Genomic DNA, 15,979 nt, shown 5'->3' on the forward strand with positions numbered 1-15,979 from the left:
TGAAAAAGAGGAGGCTATGCATTACAGAGCTATGATTCCTAAACCCTTTCTCCGATTTGGATGTGAAAACTCTCATATTGCAGCTGGGAGTGTGCACTTTCAGCCCATATTATATATATAATTGTATTTCTGAACATGTTTTTGTAAACAGCTAAAATAACAAAACTTGTGTCACTGTCCAAATATTTCTGGACCTAACTGTATTAATAGCAACTGTCAGTGGTTGCTATAGGAGCAAAATAAACTGTTAGTAAAAGAATCTTATGTGTGTTGTGAGGTAATAAGATGTCAGTGGTGAGATGGATAGAGAGAGACAGACAGAGTCACAGACAGAGACAGACCTGGAAAGAGACAGACCTGGAAAGAGACAGACCTGGAAAGAGACAGACCTGGAAAGAGACAGCTGGGCAAAGAGACAGCTGGGCAAAGAGACAGCTGGGCAAAGAGACAGCTGGGCAAAGAGACAGCTGGGCAAAGAGTCAGACGGGCAAAGAGTCAGACGGGCAAAGAGTCAGACTGGGAAAGAGAGAGACGGGGAAAAAGAGACAGCCCTGGCAAAGAGGCTGCCGGGCAAAGAGACAGCCCTGGAAAGAGACAGCCCTGGAAAGAGATAGCCGGGGAACGACACAGACGGCGAATGACACAGACAAAGACAGATGGGAAAAGAGACGGACAAAGACAGATGGGGAAAAAGACAGACAAAGACAGATGGGGAAAGAGACAGACTGGGAAAGAGAGAGACAGACAGACACACATATAGAGATGGACACAGACTGTTAGAAATACAGACAGAAAGAGACAGTTACTATCCCGGGCAACGCCCGGGTACTACAGCTAGTATTACTATACTTATTATTTTAGTGATATATTAAAAACACAAGCACAGAAAGACAATGCTTGTTTTATCCTCTCAACAAGAAAAACTCCTTTTGTGCACATACCAATCTGATATGTCCACGAGCTAAACGCTATGATGTGGTACATTAATATTCACATTGATATTGATGTTCAGTGGATTGACATTAGACCCCGTGTTGGATCCTGATATATTTCTCATATAAAGCATGCTAGGAATATATCTGTTCCTCTAAGGGAGGTGATAAATCGCGGGGTTAAATGCAATGCAAAAATCACACAATAGAGAGGTTTCCTATAAGTGGCAATAATTATTTTCTTATTGAATCCACTTGTATTTAAGAACCTGAGACCTTGTGTTCCGGTGATTTATAGATCAGCTCGGAATGCAGTTGCTATGGTGACCGCTATTACCAGGAGTTGTTTACATATGAATAATTGCAGGTATACAAAATAGACTTGTTTTATGTTTACAAGAAATTGTGCCCATGTGTTTTACTGCTGGTACCACAATCATAAAACTATCAAGACATGTGATCAATGGAAGCTTGTAGATGGTCCCATAAGGCCAACAGATGTGTTGTACATTGAGAAGATGCATAAAAAAACCTTATATGTTGTCTGTACTTAAAGTCACCCGGACGTTCTCCAATTTCTATCTACTAGAAGTTTTTATTTCAGTTTGTGTCAAAAATTAAGAGCATTACATGCTGCCATTATTTTCTGTTTTCAATATGGCATCACATCATTTAACTCTATACACAAGGTTATTGGATAGATATTTCACTTTCCCCACTAGTTGTAATTACTTTTTCGGATATGCACAATTTGATCTCTCATGTATACTGTCATAGACCCGCAACACGCATCCTTTTTTTTTGTATGTGTGCGGTACGTATTTGCACGTACCGGAGACACGTACACACGGAGACCCATGTTATTCAATGGTAGATGGCACACACACGTAAAATCACACGGAACGTGTGTCCGTGTGATAAGTACGTGTGTGCGCTTTTCTGCATGGACGACATGTCCGTTTTTGGCCGGCAGCACGCAGGCACGGACCCGCTTTAGTCTATGGGTCCGTGCCTGCACGTACCGCACACGGAGTATGTCCGTGTTCAGCACGTTTCGTGCGTGTGCGTTTTTACACTAGCGATCTTATTTTTATTTTTTTATTAAATTAAATTCAGTATACTTACCTTTTTTTCTGCTGTTCTCAGTCATACTTACATTGGCGCTCGTTTTTTTTTTTTCCCCCGGCTCATACCGCTCCCTGATCACCAGCGCGGCGAGGAACAGCTGTGTAGAGAATACACAGCAACAATTACTTTGAATATGACGGCCGCTCATTAATCAATCTCGTATTCCCTGCTTTCCCCACCCACAGACGCCTGTGATTGGTTGCAGTCACACACGCCCCCCACGCTGAGTGACAGCTGTCTCACTGCACCCAATCACAGCAGCTGGTGGGCGTGTCTATACTGTGTAGTAAAATAAATAATTAAAAAAAAAACGGCGTGCGGTCCCCCCCAATTTTAATACCAGCCAGATAAAGCCATGCGGCTGAAGGCTGGTATTCTCAGGATGGGTAGCCCCATGTTATGGGGAGCCCCCCAGCCTAACAATATCAGTCAGCAGCCACCCAGAATTGCCGCATACATTATATGCGACAGTTCTGGGACTGTACCCGGCTCTTCCCGATTTGCCCTGGTGCATTGGCATTCGGGGTAATAAGGAGTTTTTGGCAGCCCATAGCTGCCAATAAGTCCTAGATTAATCATGTCAGGCGTCTCCCCGAGATAACTTTTATGATTAATCTGTAAATTACAGTAAATAAACACACACACCCGAACAATCCTTTATTAGAAAAAAAACACTAACAAATTGCCTTGTTCACCAATTTTATAAGCCCGAAAAAGCCCTCCATGTCCGGCGTAATCCAGGATTGTCCAGCGTCGCATCCAGCTCTGCTGCGTGAAGGTGACCGAAGCTGCAGAAGACACCGCCGCTCCTGTCAGCTCCACACAGTTAATGAAGGGAATAGCGCGATCAGCTGTATTCAGCGTTGGCAGCGAGTAACCTCATTGACAGCTCAGCTGATCGCGCTATTCCCTTTATTTGCTGCGTGGAGCTGACAGGAGCGACGGTGTCTTCTGCAGCTCCGGTCACCTTCATGCAGCAGAGCTGGAAGCGACGCTGGACCATCCTGGATTACGCCGGACATGGAGGGCTTCTTCGGGCTTATAAAATTGGTGAACAAGGCAATTTGTTAGTGTTTTTTTTTCTAATAAAGGATTGTTCGGTTGTGTGTGTTTATTTACTGTAATTTACAGATTAATCATGGAAGGTATCTCGGGAAGACGCCTGACATGATTAATCTAGGACTTATTGGCAGCTATGGGCTGCCAAAAACTCCTTATCACCCCGAATGCCAATACACCGGGGCAAATTGGGAAGAGCCGGGTACAGTCCCAGAACTGTCGCATATAATGTATGCGGCAATTCTGGGCGGCTGCTGACTGATATTGTTAGGCTGGGGGGCTCCCCATAACGTGGGGCTACCCATCCTGAGAATACCAGCCTTCAGCTGTATGGCTTTATCTGGCTGGTAATAAAATTGGGGGGGACCGCGCGCCGTTTTTTTAAAATTATTTATTTATTTTACTACACAGTATAGACACACCCACCGGCTGCTGTGATTGGGTGTAGTGAGACAGCTGTCACTCAGCATTGAGGGCGTGTCTGACTGCAACCAATCATAGGCGCCGGTGGGCGGGGAAAGCAGGGAATACGAGATTGATTAATGAGCGGCAGGCATATTCAAAGTAATTGTTGCCGCGTATTCTCTGCACAGCTGTTCCGCGCCGCGCTGGTGATCGGGGAGCGGTAAGTATGAGAGAGGGCTGCTCACTTCAGTCACTCGGGGGATTAGCGGTCACTGGTGAATCCTTCACAGGTGACCGCTAATCAGTACGCGGCACACAGACAGAGCCGCGGCATGACAATGAAGTTCACCCGAGTTCATTCTCATCGCGCAACTCTGTCTGCTGTCAGCCGACATGTATCAACGACATTGTGCAACACACAAACGGACATTCCACACGGACATTCCACGTACACATACACGGGCATTTTACACACAAACACGGACATTTTACACGTACACACGGCTCGCATACGCCTTCACACGGATGCCATACGTACTGGAGAAACGCCCCAAAAAACGGAACACGGACCCGAAAAACGGACCGTGCCACACGGACGTTTTTTTATGCGGAAGTGTGTTTTAGGCCATACTGTTTTCTTTTCAAAATGAGGCCTAAAAAAATACAGCACAAAAAATAATGCCATGACTATGGGAACGCAAATACATGTTACTCGGCTTCTATATATGACTCTGGACAAAGCCCCCTAATCTTAGAAAGTGGTAAAAATATGAGTGTCCTATATTTTATTTAATTTTTAAATATTTTACTTAAAGGAATCTCTCACCGGGTTTTTTCCACCACCAGTAATCCTTTATATTCAGCATACTACTGTAGAATACTGTATATTGGAGCCCAGGCCGCTCTGTATAACATAAAAAACAGCTTTTATTATACTCACCTGCAGGGCTGGGTCCATTGGGCATAGCTGATCTTGATCCAGTGCCTCCTCTCTTCTTCTTGTGCTCACCATCCTCCTTCCCAGCTCTATATGAATGACAAGCCCTAGATCATCCACACAAATGTCTCCATTGTGCGCCTATGCACGCGCACTTCTCTCTACCAAGCCGAGGGCAGATGAAAGTATTGTCATGCGCGTGCGTGGGCGTTCTTTGACCTTTCTCCACACCTGTGCATTTACAGTACTTTGCTCTAGATGCAACAGGGAAGAGAAAAGTGCGCCTGTGCAAGAGCGCAATGGAGAACACTGTGTGGATGATGTAGGACGCGTCATCCAGACGGAGCAGGGAAGGAGGACAGTGATGGAAGGAAGATACGAGGAGAAAGCCACGGACCCACTTGGGGGGGAGGGGCGACATGACCAAGGGGGAGGTAGGGAGTGATGGGGTTAATAGGGACAGTTGTGTGTATGCCTAATATGGCATTGGGGGATGGTCTTAGCCTGGGAGGAAGAGGAGGAGCAGGGAAAGGGTTAGTCTGGGAGAGGAAAGAGTTACCTCCTCTTCTGTTTCCGGACGCCGAACAATCCCCGCCCACCCTCCCTTTGTCTTGTTATATGGGGGATGTTTTGGGTAGTTGGGATACTCTTTGTCACAGCAGCGGTGGGGGTAGGTCTGGTCCAGAGGTTTGGAAGTGATTGGTGGCTGGACCGGGAGTCATTGTCTTGGTATGGTGGCTCTCGGTTTCCGGGATGTGGCAGGCACGGGGTTCTGCCAAAGTGTGGGGGTCAATCCGTGGGTGATTGGCACCTCGTCACTGGGTCGGTGTGTTGCGGCCGGGGACAGGGGGAGTAGTAGTTAGTGGACTGGGCCTACCCCGGGGGGTATTGTAAATGTTATTGTCTATTGTTACTGTTATGTGGTTGTTTTGGGTCGCCCGTTGGACGGCGTCCCTAAGGTGCTAGTTTGTAAAACAATAGGCAATAAAAGGCTGCTGTGGCCATTTGAACCAAGTCGCATGCAGTCCGTGTGTTTATTCTTAGAGGATAAGGGGGTTTGGTTACACAGACATCACGACCGGAGAATCCTCCCTCGGCTGGTCATGATGGACCAAGACCAGTGAAGCCCACCAGACTGGACTGCCTGATAGGTGAGTATAATAAAAGCTGTTTTTTACATTATATAAACCGGCCTGGGCTCTTATGTACAGTATTCTAGCCTACTGGTGGAGGCCACAGCTTCCAGGGGACAAATCTGGTGACAGGTTCCCTTGAAGCTATTAAAACTCCATAAATCATAATGGGAGAGAATGATTCATACTGTGCAAAGTAAGCTTGTATATATATATATATATATATATATATATATATATATATATATATAAATAAAAGAAAGAATGCTGGAGTAAGATATGCCTGATTTATTCAGAGCCAAATGCCACTTTATAAATTGGTCCCATCATAGACTGTGCATGCCTCGGATTTGCACTATAATTTTTTGGCATATATTATTTTGAATTTGATGGGCCGCACAATTCTCTTATTGAGATGACTCCTTTTTATTTGCTATGTTAGGGAATTTTAAGGCCATAAAGCGGTTTTCTTCTCCACATTACTCTATAACTTGTATCAGAGGACAAGTGCTACTACCAATGATTTCTTTTTAAGGCTACAAAAAAGATCCCATCGGTTGATGAACAAGTGGTATCTCAATTATCTGCTTTTTGATCAAAATTGAGTAAGCCCATCCACCCTCAGAAAGGGGGACCTCTTTTAGATGGGACCCTGATTTTACACAAAGTACCTCTCCATGTGCCTCTATTGATCCGAAATAATAATAATAATGACATTTTCTTTAATTACATAAAAAAATTCTCAAACAAACTAAGCCAAAAATGCAGAAACGTAACTAGAAATATGATTGTAACCTAGGATAAAAATGACCAAATGTCCTGCAGGAAGTAAATGAGTAAATAGTAATAGTATATGGAAATAACATGGGGTATGTAGTTGACACTATGTTCATCAAAAAAACAACGCAACATTGTGCCCCAAATCAGGATGGTCCTATCTCTTGTAATAAATCACTCTAAGTGCCCGCAGACCTCAGTAGATGGGGGCAAAGTGGGACCCTGGCCTAAAAGTTTAAACACTATATCTATAGATATGCTCCTGTATGTACAAAGTACAATAAACTGAAGCAAACCAAAGATGTGAGCTGGAGCATATGTGTCACACTAGGTGCAGGAAAGTACAAAGCGAGGAGCAAAAGGAAAGGGGACCCCTGCGTCTAGGGAAGGGGAGATGGTGACCCCTGACCAAACTTACAGCTGGTCCCTGTGGTCCCTCACTACCCTAGATAGGCTCTGTATCTATGAGCCGAGCTAGATACCTGGCCCTAGGTATCCCTAGTGCTGGACCCTATATAGGGAACTGGTGGGATGAGCTCTTCATCAACCCCACTAACCACAAAAGAAAGAGACAAGGGGGATACATGAGGGAAAAAGCATGAACTCATGAACTACTTATCCATAGATAACTCAGGCAGGAGTTCAGGAAAGTTTCAGCAAGAATACGACAGATGAGAGCAAGCCACCTGCTTGCAACCAAAGCTAGAATGAACTGACAAATATCACCAGCACTAGTCCAGGGAAGAAGGTAGTATTTAAGCACCAAGACAATACTGATGATCAGCAGTTGGGTGCAAGGCAAGCTGCTTCTGGGTCCAAAAGGAGGAGAGATGAAAATCCAGCAGGAAAGCTACCTATTATAATGAATACTGACAGCAGAAACAATAGAAAGTCTGGAAGCATTTTGCACAGACAAACGCTGTGACCTTCTATTGCCAGAAACCACATGACTGTCTGTCACCTGTGACACACCCATGACAATGTGTTGGTATAAATGCAATGTGTAGGTGCATGATCACACCGGACATTAACAGTCATAACCTAATGTGCAAATACTCTGCAATAAGTATATAGTAATAACAATAAAAGTGAATATCATAGTGTATTTAGCTGACAATATTTTGATCAAAAATACAATTGTCTCTAATCGCTGCAATCTCTAGTTATTCCCTTAATCGAAAGGATATTCCCGCAGTTTCTTGTATTAATAATGAGAGTAATATTTTGAGCGATCAACAAAATACCTGTGTATATCACAAAAAAAGAATTTCAAGCCATATCTTTATAATTACTGTTCCCTTGATAGGTCATAGGCTTGTTCTTGCCGAATGTAAAGCAGACCAATCCATTTATCTAAATGACGCCGTCCTGGTAATCAAATCCATCAGGCCTTGCTACCATCAGAAATGTATGGTAAGAAATCAATTGCATTCTGGAATAAAGTGTCCTACTTTCTTCTGTCTCGGCTGAATTTTTATAATTACTTTCAGCTTCTGTACATTGCTACAACTTTCATGAAAGAAATCAATACAGATTTTGTTGTGGAAATGCTGCCAGCATGTAATAGGATCAGTGGATTTTCATCATGGGAGTTTTCAAATTAGTGGACCTGATAGGCTCAATCTATATCTGAACGGAGCTAAGTACGAGGCTGTTTATCAGGTTAACAAATATACAATGCTTTATACCTCACATTCTAATTTTTCATTGTTCCGTGTCCATAAATGTAATCAGAAGGGTGACTTAATGCGCCTGGGAGAGATACAAACCAGTTTAAATCAGTCTTTGTAGTGATGTTCAATGTAATTGTCAATTAAAATGATCTATATTATGTCTGGTAGGAGAAATGACCATGGATAGAACTATAAACCACAGCAAATATTTTTATGTGCAAGTATAACCAGCATTTGTATCTAGAAAATAAAATGAGCTGAAAGGTGTTTTATATGAACTGTATGCAATGTTGATCTCTGCGGATTTACTATAACAACTTGTCGCACCACTGCAGTTGTGATTCACCTGCAAAGCGTGTGCACATTGACTATTTTTTCTTTATAGCCAAATTGTAGCGCTAAAATATTTACATGATAGTCACCTAAATTAATGCTGGCGTTGCGGGACTCGTCTGGCACTTGTTGTCTTGCGACCAAAGTTGCTGTTTTACCCTAGAACAGGGGTCAGGAACCTATGGCTCGCAAGCCAGATGTGGCTCTTTTGGTGGCTGCATCTGCCTTGCAGAGAAATCTTTAATAAAAAAAATACTGTATTTTCCAGTATGTAAGATGCACTTTTTTCCCCAAATGTGGGGGGAAAAATGGGGTGCATCTTCCAAACCACATATGGTTTACTGGGGCGGCAGTGGTGGCGCAGGGTCGGCGATACTGCGGGCTTGTAGGGTGTTGCGGCGGCAAGCACACCGGCAGACTGCGGGCTGCTTTGAATCTCCTGCAGTTGATGAAATCGACTTCAAGAAAATGGCTGCGGATGCAGCGCATGCGCAGATAGGACTCTGCAGCTATTTTCTTGAAGTCCATCGCGTTGATCTGCGCATGCGCAGCGGCCATTTTCTTGAAGTTGATCTTGTCAAATGCGAGAGATTCAAAGCAGCCAACCGGCAGATCAATGGTCCTCGCTGCCGTGACACCCTATGAGCCCGCAGTATTGCCGACCCTCCGCTGCCGCACACTGAGCCACAACACCCCCTCTTCTGAGCCCACTGGCAGATTAATGGGATCCACCGCAGTGCAAGGCCACAGCAGTATTGCCAACCCTCCGCACAATGACCGTCTTGAGCCGCGACACCCCCTCCTCCGTGCCCACAGCACATCGCCTACCCTGCCTCCTGGGACCTTCTGAGCCGCTCTACCACCGCCGCTCCCGCCTGGTGAGAATGGCTCTCGTGAAATTACATTTTAAAATATGTGGCATTCATGGCTCTCAGCCAAAAAGGTTCCCGACCCCTGCTCTAGAAGAATGTCTCATTTAGAATTTTACTTAGAAGTGCTGTGAGTATGGTCAATAAAAAATATTAGGAGGTTAATACTAAATGCTATTTTTATTAATTGACGCATAGCCTAAAAAGTCTTAAGCCAGCTTTACACCTTACAATTAGGTGTGCGATCTCGTATGCGATGTGACACGCCCAGGTCGCATATGCGATCTAATGAGATTGCACGTAGGTCGTTCATTTGCTGTCACACGTGCGTTAGTAGCCTATGTTAAATTGGTCAATTTTGTGTGCGATCCTTTAGATCATGTGTTCTGTGACGTATGCATTGGGCACCCTTTTTTTTTTATTTATTGTCTTGACAAGCGTGTGTAATGTAGGGATGCGTTTTTACTATGTCATCTGCCGTTCAGCTCTGCTACATGGCCGCTGACAGCAGACACAGACAGCCATGTAGCATCGGTGAATGGCAGATGACAGCAGACACAGACAGAGCCGCACTGTCAGAATGAACTCGGGTGAACTTCACCCGACTTCATGGTCATGCTGCGGCTCTGTCTGTGTCGCGTCCTGATTAGTGGTCACCTGTGAAGGGCTCACCGGTGACCGCTAATCTCCTGAGTGACTGAAGTTAGATAAAAAAACTGTGGAGGAAAGAAGCGCAATAGGGTCTTACCCAAATAACATTGGGAGGAAAAGAAGGGGAGATATTACTCACCTATAGGGGTTGTGAAAGTCACAACTCCTATATCAGCATGTGTGTAGATTAATCCAGAGTCACAGCAGCGGTCCCTCGGTTTGGCAGATAACAGAGAGCAATAGGATGAGGGTTTTCAAGCCGCGCCAATGACAACCAACATTAAGCTGTTAGATCAATGTTGCTTTTTATTCCAATTACAGGTCTACGCGTTTCAGAAGGCACCCCTTCCTTCTTCAGGACCAGATGGCAAGAGAACATAAAATCTCGATTTTATGTTCTCTTGCCATCTGGTCCTGAAGAAGGAAGGGGTGCCTTCCGAAACGCGTAGACCTGTAATTGGAATAAAAAGCAACATTGATCTAACAGCTTAATGTTGGTTGTCATTGGCGCGGCTTGAAAACCCTCATCCTATTGCTCTTTGAGTGACTGAAGTTAGCAGCCCTCTCTCATACTCACCGATCCCCGGCGCTGCACGGCATTCACACTGCTCCGGCGGCTTTTACTGTTTTGAAAAAGCCGGCCGCCCATTAAACAATCTCGTATTCCCTGCTTACCCCGCCCACCGGCGCCTATGATTGGTTACAGTGAGACACGCCCCCCACGCCGGCGATCAGCTGATCTGTCACTGAGGTTACCCGCGGCCACCGCTGGATCCAGTGACAGCAGGTAACCTCAGTGACCGATCAGCTGATCGCCGGCTGTCTTCATTAGCTGCGTGGAGGTGACCGGAGCGGCTGTGTCTGCTGCAGCTCCGGTCACCTCCATGCAGCAGCGCTGGATGCGACGCTGGATCATCCTGGATTACGCCGGACAAGGAGGGCTTTTTGGGGCTGATTAAAGTGGTGAACCAGGGAATGTGTGTGTGTTTTTTATTTCCAATAAAGGATTTTTTCGGGCGTGTGTTTATTTACTGTAATTTACAGATTAATCATGGAAGGTGTCTCATAGACGCCTGACATGATTAATCTAGGACTTATTGGCAGCTATGGGCTGCCAATAACTCCTTATTACCCCGATTTGCCAACGCACCAGGGCAAATCGGGAAGAGCCGGGTACAGTCCCAGAACTGTCGCATCTAATGTATGCGGCAATTCTGGGCGGCCGTTGGCTGATATTGTTAGGGTGGGGGGCTCCCCATAACGTGGAGCTCCCCATCCTGAGAATACCAGCCTTCAGCCGTATGGCTTTATCTGGCTGGTTTTAAAATTGGGGGGGACCGCACGCCGTTTTTTTTAATTATTTAATTATTTATTTCACTACACAGTATAGACACGCCCACCGGCTGCTGTGATTGGGTGCAGTGTGACAGCTGTCACTCAGCGTGGGGGGCGTGTCTCACTGTAACCAATCATAGGCGCCGGTGGGCGGGGTAAGCAGGGAATACGAGATTGTTTAATGGGCGGCCGGCTTTTTCAAAACAGTAAAAGCCGCCGGAGCAGTGTGAACGCCGTGCAGCGCCGGGGATCGGTGAGTATATGAGAGAGGGGGATAGACTGACATGGACAGAGAGAGAGGGACAGAGATAGTGACGGACTGACAGAGATTAGTGCATGACAGACATTGTGAGGCGCTTCAGAACGCAGCTTTTCAGCTGCGCTCTGAAGCAGACCTTTTTTAAGCTGCGGTGCAGAGCGCACACTGCGCACATAGCATCAGACACCAAAATCGTATGAGGGATGTCACACGTTACAATTCACTAGTTTCGTACTACCAAACGTCCAATGTATGAAGAATAAACGACGTGTATGCGATCACCGTATTTTCGTTCAATATCGATCGCATGTAGGTTTCACACGCAAATACATCACGAACGATGCCGGATGTGCGTCACTTACAACTTGACCCCGACGACGGATTGAAAGATCTATTGAAGTGTGTAAAGCAGGCTTTACTTTTCCACATTGTTGGTTTTATACTCAGCTTTGGAATTAAGCTAAAGAAAGCCAACAGTATCGAAAAGTCTGACCACTGTGACCACGCTAATTAGACACTTTCAGCATAGTTTAGCATCTCTGTATGATTGCATAAATATTGAGGATTATTGATTTAGAAGGGCAAACGCTGCAAAACACACGACTGCAAATTGAGTTTCTCATTTCTAAAGGGTGCTTTACACGAGATGATCTATTGTGCGATAGATCATTGGGGTCACGATTTTTGTGACGCACATCCGGCATCGCTTGCGACATCGGGCTGTGTGACACCTCCGAGCGATGCAGTATCGCTCACAAATCGTGAGTCGTGTACTCGTCGCTCTGTTTCATAATCTTTTTTAATTAAAATGGTGCCGGTTGCTCATCGTTCCTGGGGTAGCACACGCCGCTCCGTGTGACACCCCGGGAATGATGAACAGCAGCTTACCTCCGTCCCATGGCACCCGCCGGCTATGCGGAAGGAAGGAGGTGGGCGGGATGTTTACGTCCCGCTCATCTCCGCCCCTCCGCTTCTATTGGCCGGCTGCTGTGTGACGTCGCTGTGACGCCGAACGTCCCTCCCCTTTCAGGAAGAGGATGTTCGCCGCCCACAACAGGACGTGTGTGTGACGGGGGTAAACGACTTTGTGCACCACGGGCAACTAATTGCCCGTGACGCACAAACGACAGGGGCGGGTACGATCGATTGAGAAATTGCACGATAGATCGTACCGTGTAAAGCAGGCTTAAGGCCGGCGTCACACGGGATGATCTATTGTGCAATTGCACGAGCGATTGTACCCGCCCCCGTCGTTTGTGCGTCACGGGCAATTAGTTGCCCGTGGCAAACAAAGTCGTTAACCCCCAATCACACGCACTTACCTCCCGGGTGAGGTTGCTGTGGGCGGCGAACATCCTCTTCCTGAAGGGGGAGGGACATTCGGCGTCACAGCGATGTCACACTGCGGCCCCCCAATAGTAGCGGAGGGGCGGAGATGAGCAGCCGTAACATCCCGCCCACCTCCTTCCTTCTGCATTGCCGGCAGGACGCAGGTAAGCTGTGTTCGTTGTTCCCGTGGTGTCACACGGAGCGACATGTGCTGCCACGGGAACGATGAACAACAGGAGCACAGAAGGAGAACCGACTTTTTGAAAATGAACGCCGTGTCAATGAGCAACGATAAGGTGAGTATTTTTGCTCGTTCACAGTCGTTCCTAGGTGTCACACGGTACGATATCTCTGACGATGCCGGATGTGCGTCACTAACGACGTGACCCCGACGACATATCGCCCGATATATCGTACTGTGTGACGCCGGCATAAGGATGATCAAATATGAAGTGTAAAGTTTGGGGTTCGCACCGGACACCTAGTGTCTGGTGCTCAAGTCCGAACACGGACTTTTCACAGAAGTCCTTGTCCAAGTTTGCAGCTTGATGCTGAATAAAGCTTGTTGAAAGACTGCAGCACAGCCAATTAAAATTTCTTTCAGTTTTGGGCACTTTGCAGCCATCACAACCATGCCGAGTATTGGCATGACTGTGATTGGCTGGCACACCATGTGACCCAGCATATATAAATGCTGGATCACGGGTGGAACCACCATTTTTCTCTGACTAGTGTTGGGACAGGACACTGCTTGAAAAGGGGGCCATGTTGGTTAAATTGGTGGTACTCTTATAAAAGCTCTGTGTGGCCACTCTCAACCAGGTTCTGTGTGGGTACTCTTAAAAGGATCTGTGGGGGTTCTCTGAAAAAAGTCTGTGTGGCCATTTTGCACCACACTCTGTTGGAGAACTCTTAAGAAAAGGGTTTATGATGGGAATTTTAATAAAAGCTCTGTGAGGGTGCTCTTAAAAAAGGATCTCTATCCAAACTCCGCATACAGGCAGTGTAATAATTTGCTGAGCACTCTCTCTCTGTATACAGACCATGTAATACTCTACACTGTATTAGTCTGCAAAGAATGACAAGATAATTAAATAGTCATGATGGTGGAGCTGGTGCAGGGAGAGGATGTGGTCGATCTGTGCCTGCTATGTGCCCAAATGAAACACCTTCCTCTGGTGCACGCATGTGACAGGATATTCTGTGTAATTTATTGGGCCCGAGTACTGCTGCATGAATGTTGAGGCCAGAACAAGTAGAGGCGATTTTTGATCGGATGGCTGAGAGTCCTCCAGTTCCTTTGCTTTGTCTTCCACCCAGTCCCCTGCTGAAAGCATAGAGTTTGCCCCTTTGGACCATGGGCATCTGTCTTACACCTCAACCCCTAGCAAACCTGCAAAGAGTCTGAGCCAAAAGTCATGCAGCAGTCACTTCAGCTTTTTGATGACTCCCTTTGGCTGGAGTTCTGTAGGCAATCTACCTGACCCTGCCCCAGAAGGGACATAGATTGAGTGTACAGATGTCCAACCACTTGTTCAGTTTGAGGATGGGGACGTGGGTGGGTTAGTGCATACAGTCAGCGGCCCACCGCAGCACATCTCTGATGATAACAAAATACAGGTGCCAACTGCTGCTGTGACAAGGAGGGCAGGGGTGAGGAGTGGGTGAATGATGATGCAGAGGATAATGAGATTCTAGACCCCATATGGAATCAAGGCCATTCGAGGGATGTGCCCAATTCAGAGGAAGAAGTGGCGGTCATGCTGCCCCAGCTGCACAGCAAAACAGGGAGAAGGGTACAAAACCACAGCAGCCAGCCCCTAGCCAGTAAGTTGGCTGCTACTGTCCACCGCATCGACGGACTGAGCACACCAAAGAAAGCTCAAAGGAGCTTTCTAGAGTGACAATTCTTTTGACAATGTGTTGACGACAAGACAGATGGTTTGCATGCTATTCCATCAGAGCCTGAAGTGAGGTATAAATGTTCTTAACTTGAGCACCACCTTCATGATAAGGCATCTGAATGCAAAGCACTAGCAGCAGTGGAGTACACTCTGTAAACAGGTTCTGTGGCTGCACTCTTAAAATGTTGGCTCTGTGGTGGTACTCTTAACATGAGGGATAGTGTGGGGTAGTTTTTATTCAAATAAACAATTTTTTAATGTGTGTGTTTTTTGGGGGGATTATTGAGTTAGTAACAAGGGTGTCTGATAGATGTCTCTCCTCTGGGCTTGTTGCCAACTGACAAGTCACAGTTGACACCAACCAACCAAATATTACCCAGATTGCCACTGCCCCAGGGCATTTAGGTAGAGCTGGGCAAAGTGTTGGAATTGGCACATCTAATGTGATGTGCTAATTCTTGGTCAGCTGTGGGCTGATATTTGCAGGCTTGTAAGGCTCAAATATACATGCCTTCCCAGCCTGACAATACCAGCCTGCAGCTGTCTGCTTTACTTTGGCTGTATATCAAAAATAGGGGAGACCCACGCCGTTTTTCAAAATTATTAGGTTAAACAAGGGTAAAATCACCCTTTAGTGCCATGTGAAAGACACAAAAGGGTCCAAGTGTATAATATACAATGTACTGCAATAGCAATTAAACACTGCCTGTAGGCCTGCTCTAATCTAAGATCTCCCTCTTAGATGAACGTTCTTTGAACTGTTTTCAGAAGATCGTGTGCCGAGCATCGCACCCCCATGTCTCATATAAGACCCAATGACATGATACGGCCGGATATCACAACATGGTTACGGCATTACCGTAGGCAATCACCGCATGTTGATTAACTGTCTAACAGCTGAGAAACATGCAGGGCGGGGACTTGAGCACTCATGATACACGATTGAGTAAGGAGCAGTGGTGAGCACGCTCGTTGATCACTTGTCACAGCATCACATGATCCCAAGTGCTGGGCTAGGAGGCGAGTATAAGCTTTTTTTTATTTCAATGAGGCCAAACATGGTAAATGAGAATGGGTTGTCCTAAAGTGGACAACCCTTATAAGACAAAGATGTACATGAAGATTGCCTTTCACATCGTAGATTAAAGCGTTAAAATTAACATTAAAAAGTAAAGTGAGGAGAACGATTACCATAGTTTTGATAAATTATATATATATAATCTTTATATAGTATATGATGCTGAGTGCTCCTTTA

The sequence above is a fragment of the Anomaloglossus baeobatrachus genome, chromosome 3 (assembly GCF_048569485.1).
Source record: "Anomaloglossus baeobatrachus isolate aAnoBae1 chromosome 3, aAnoBae1.hap1, whole genome shotgun sequence".
Taxonomy (NCBI): Eukaryota; Metazoa; Chordata; class Amphibia; order Anura; family Aromobatidae; genus Anomaloglossus; species Anomaloglossus baeobatrachus.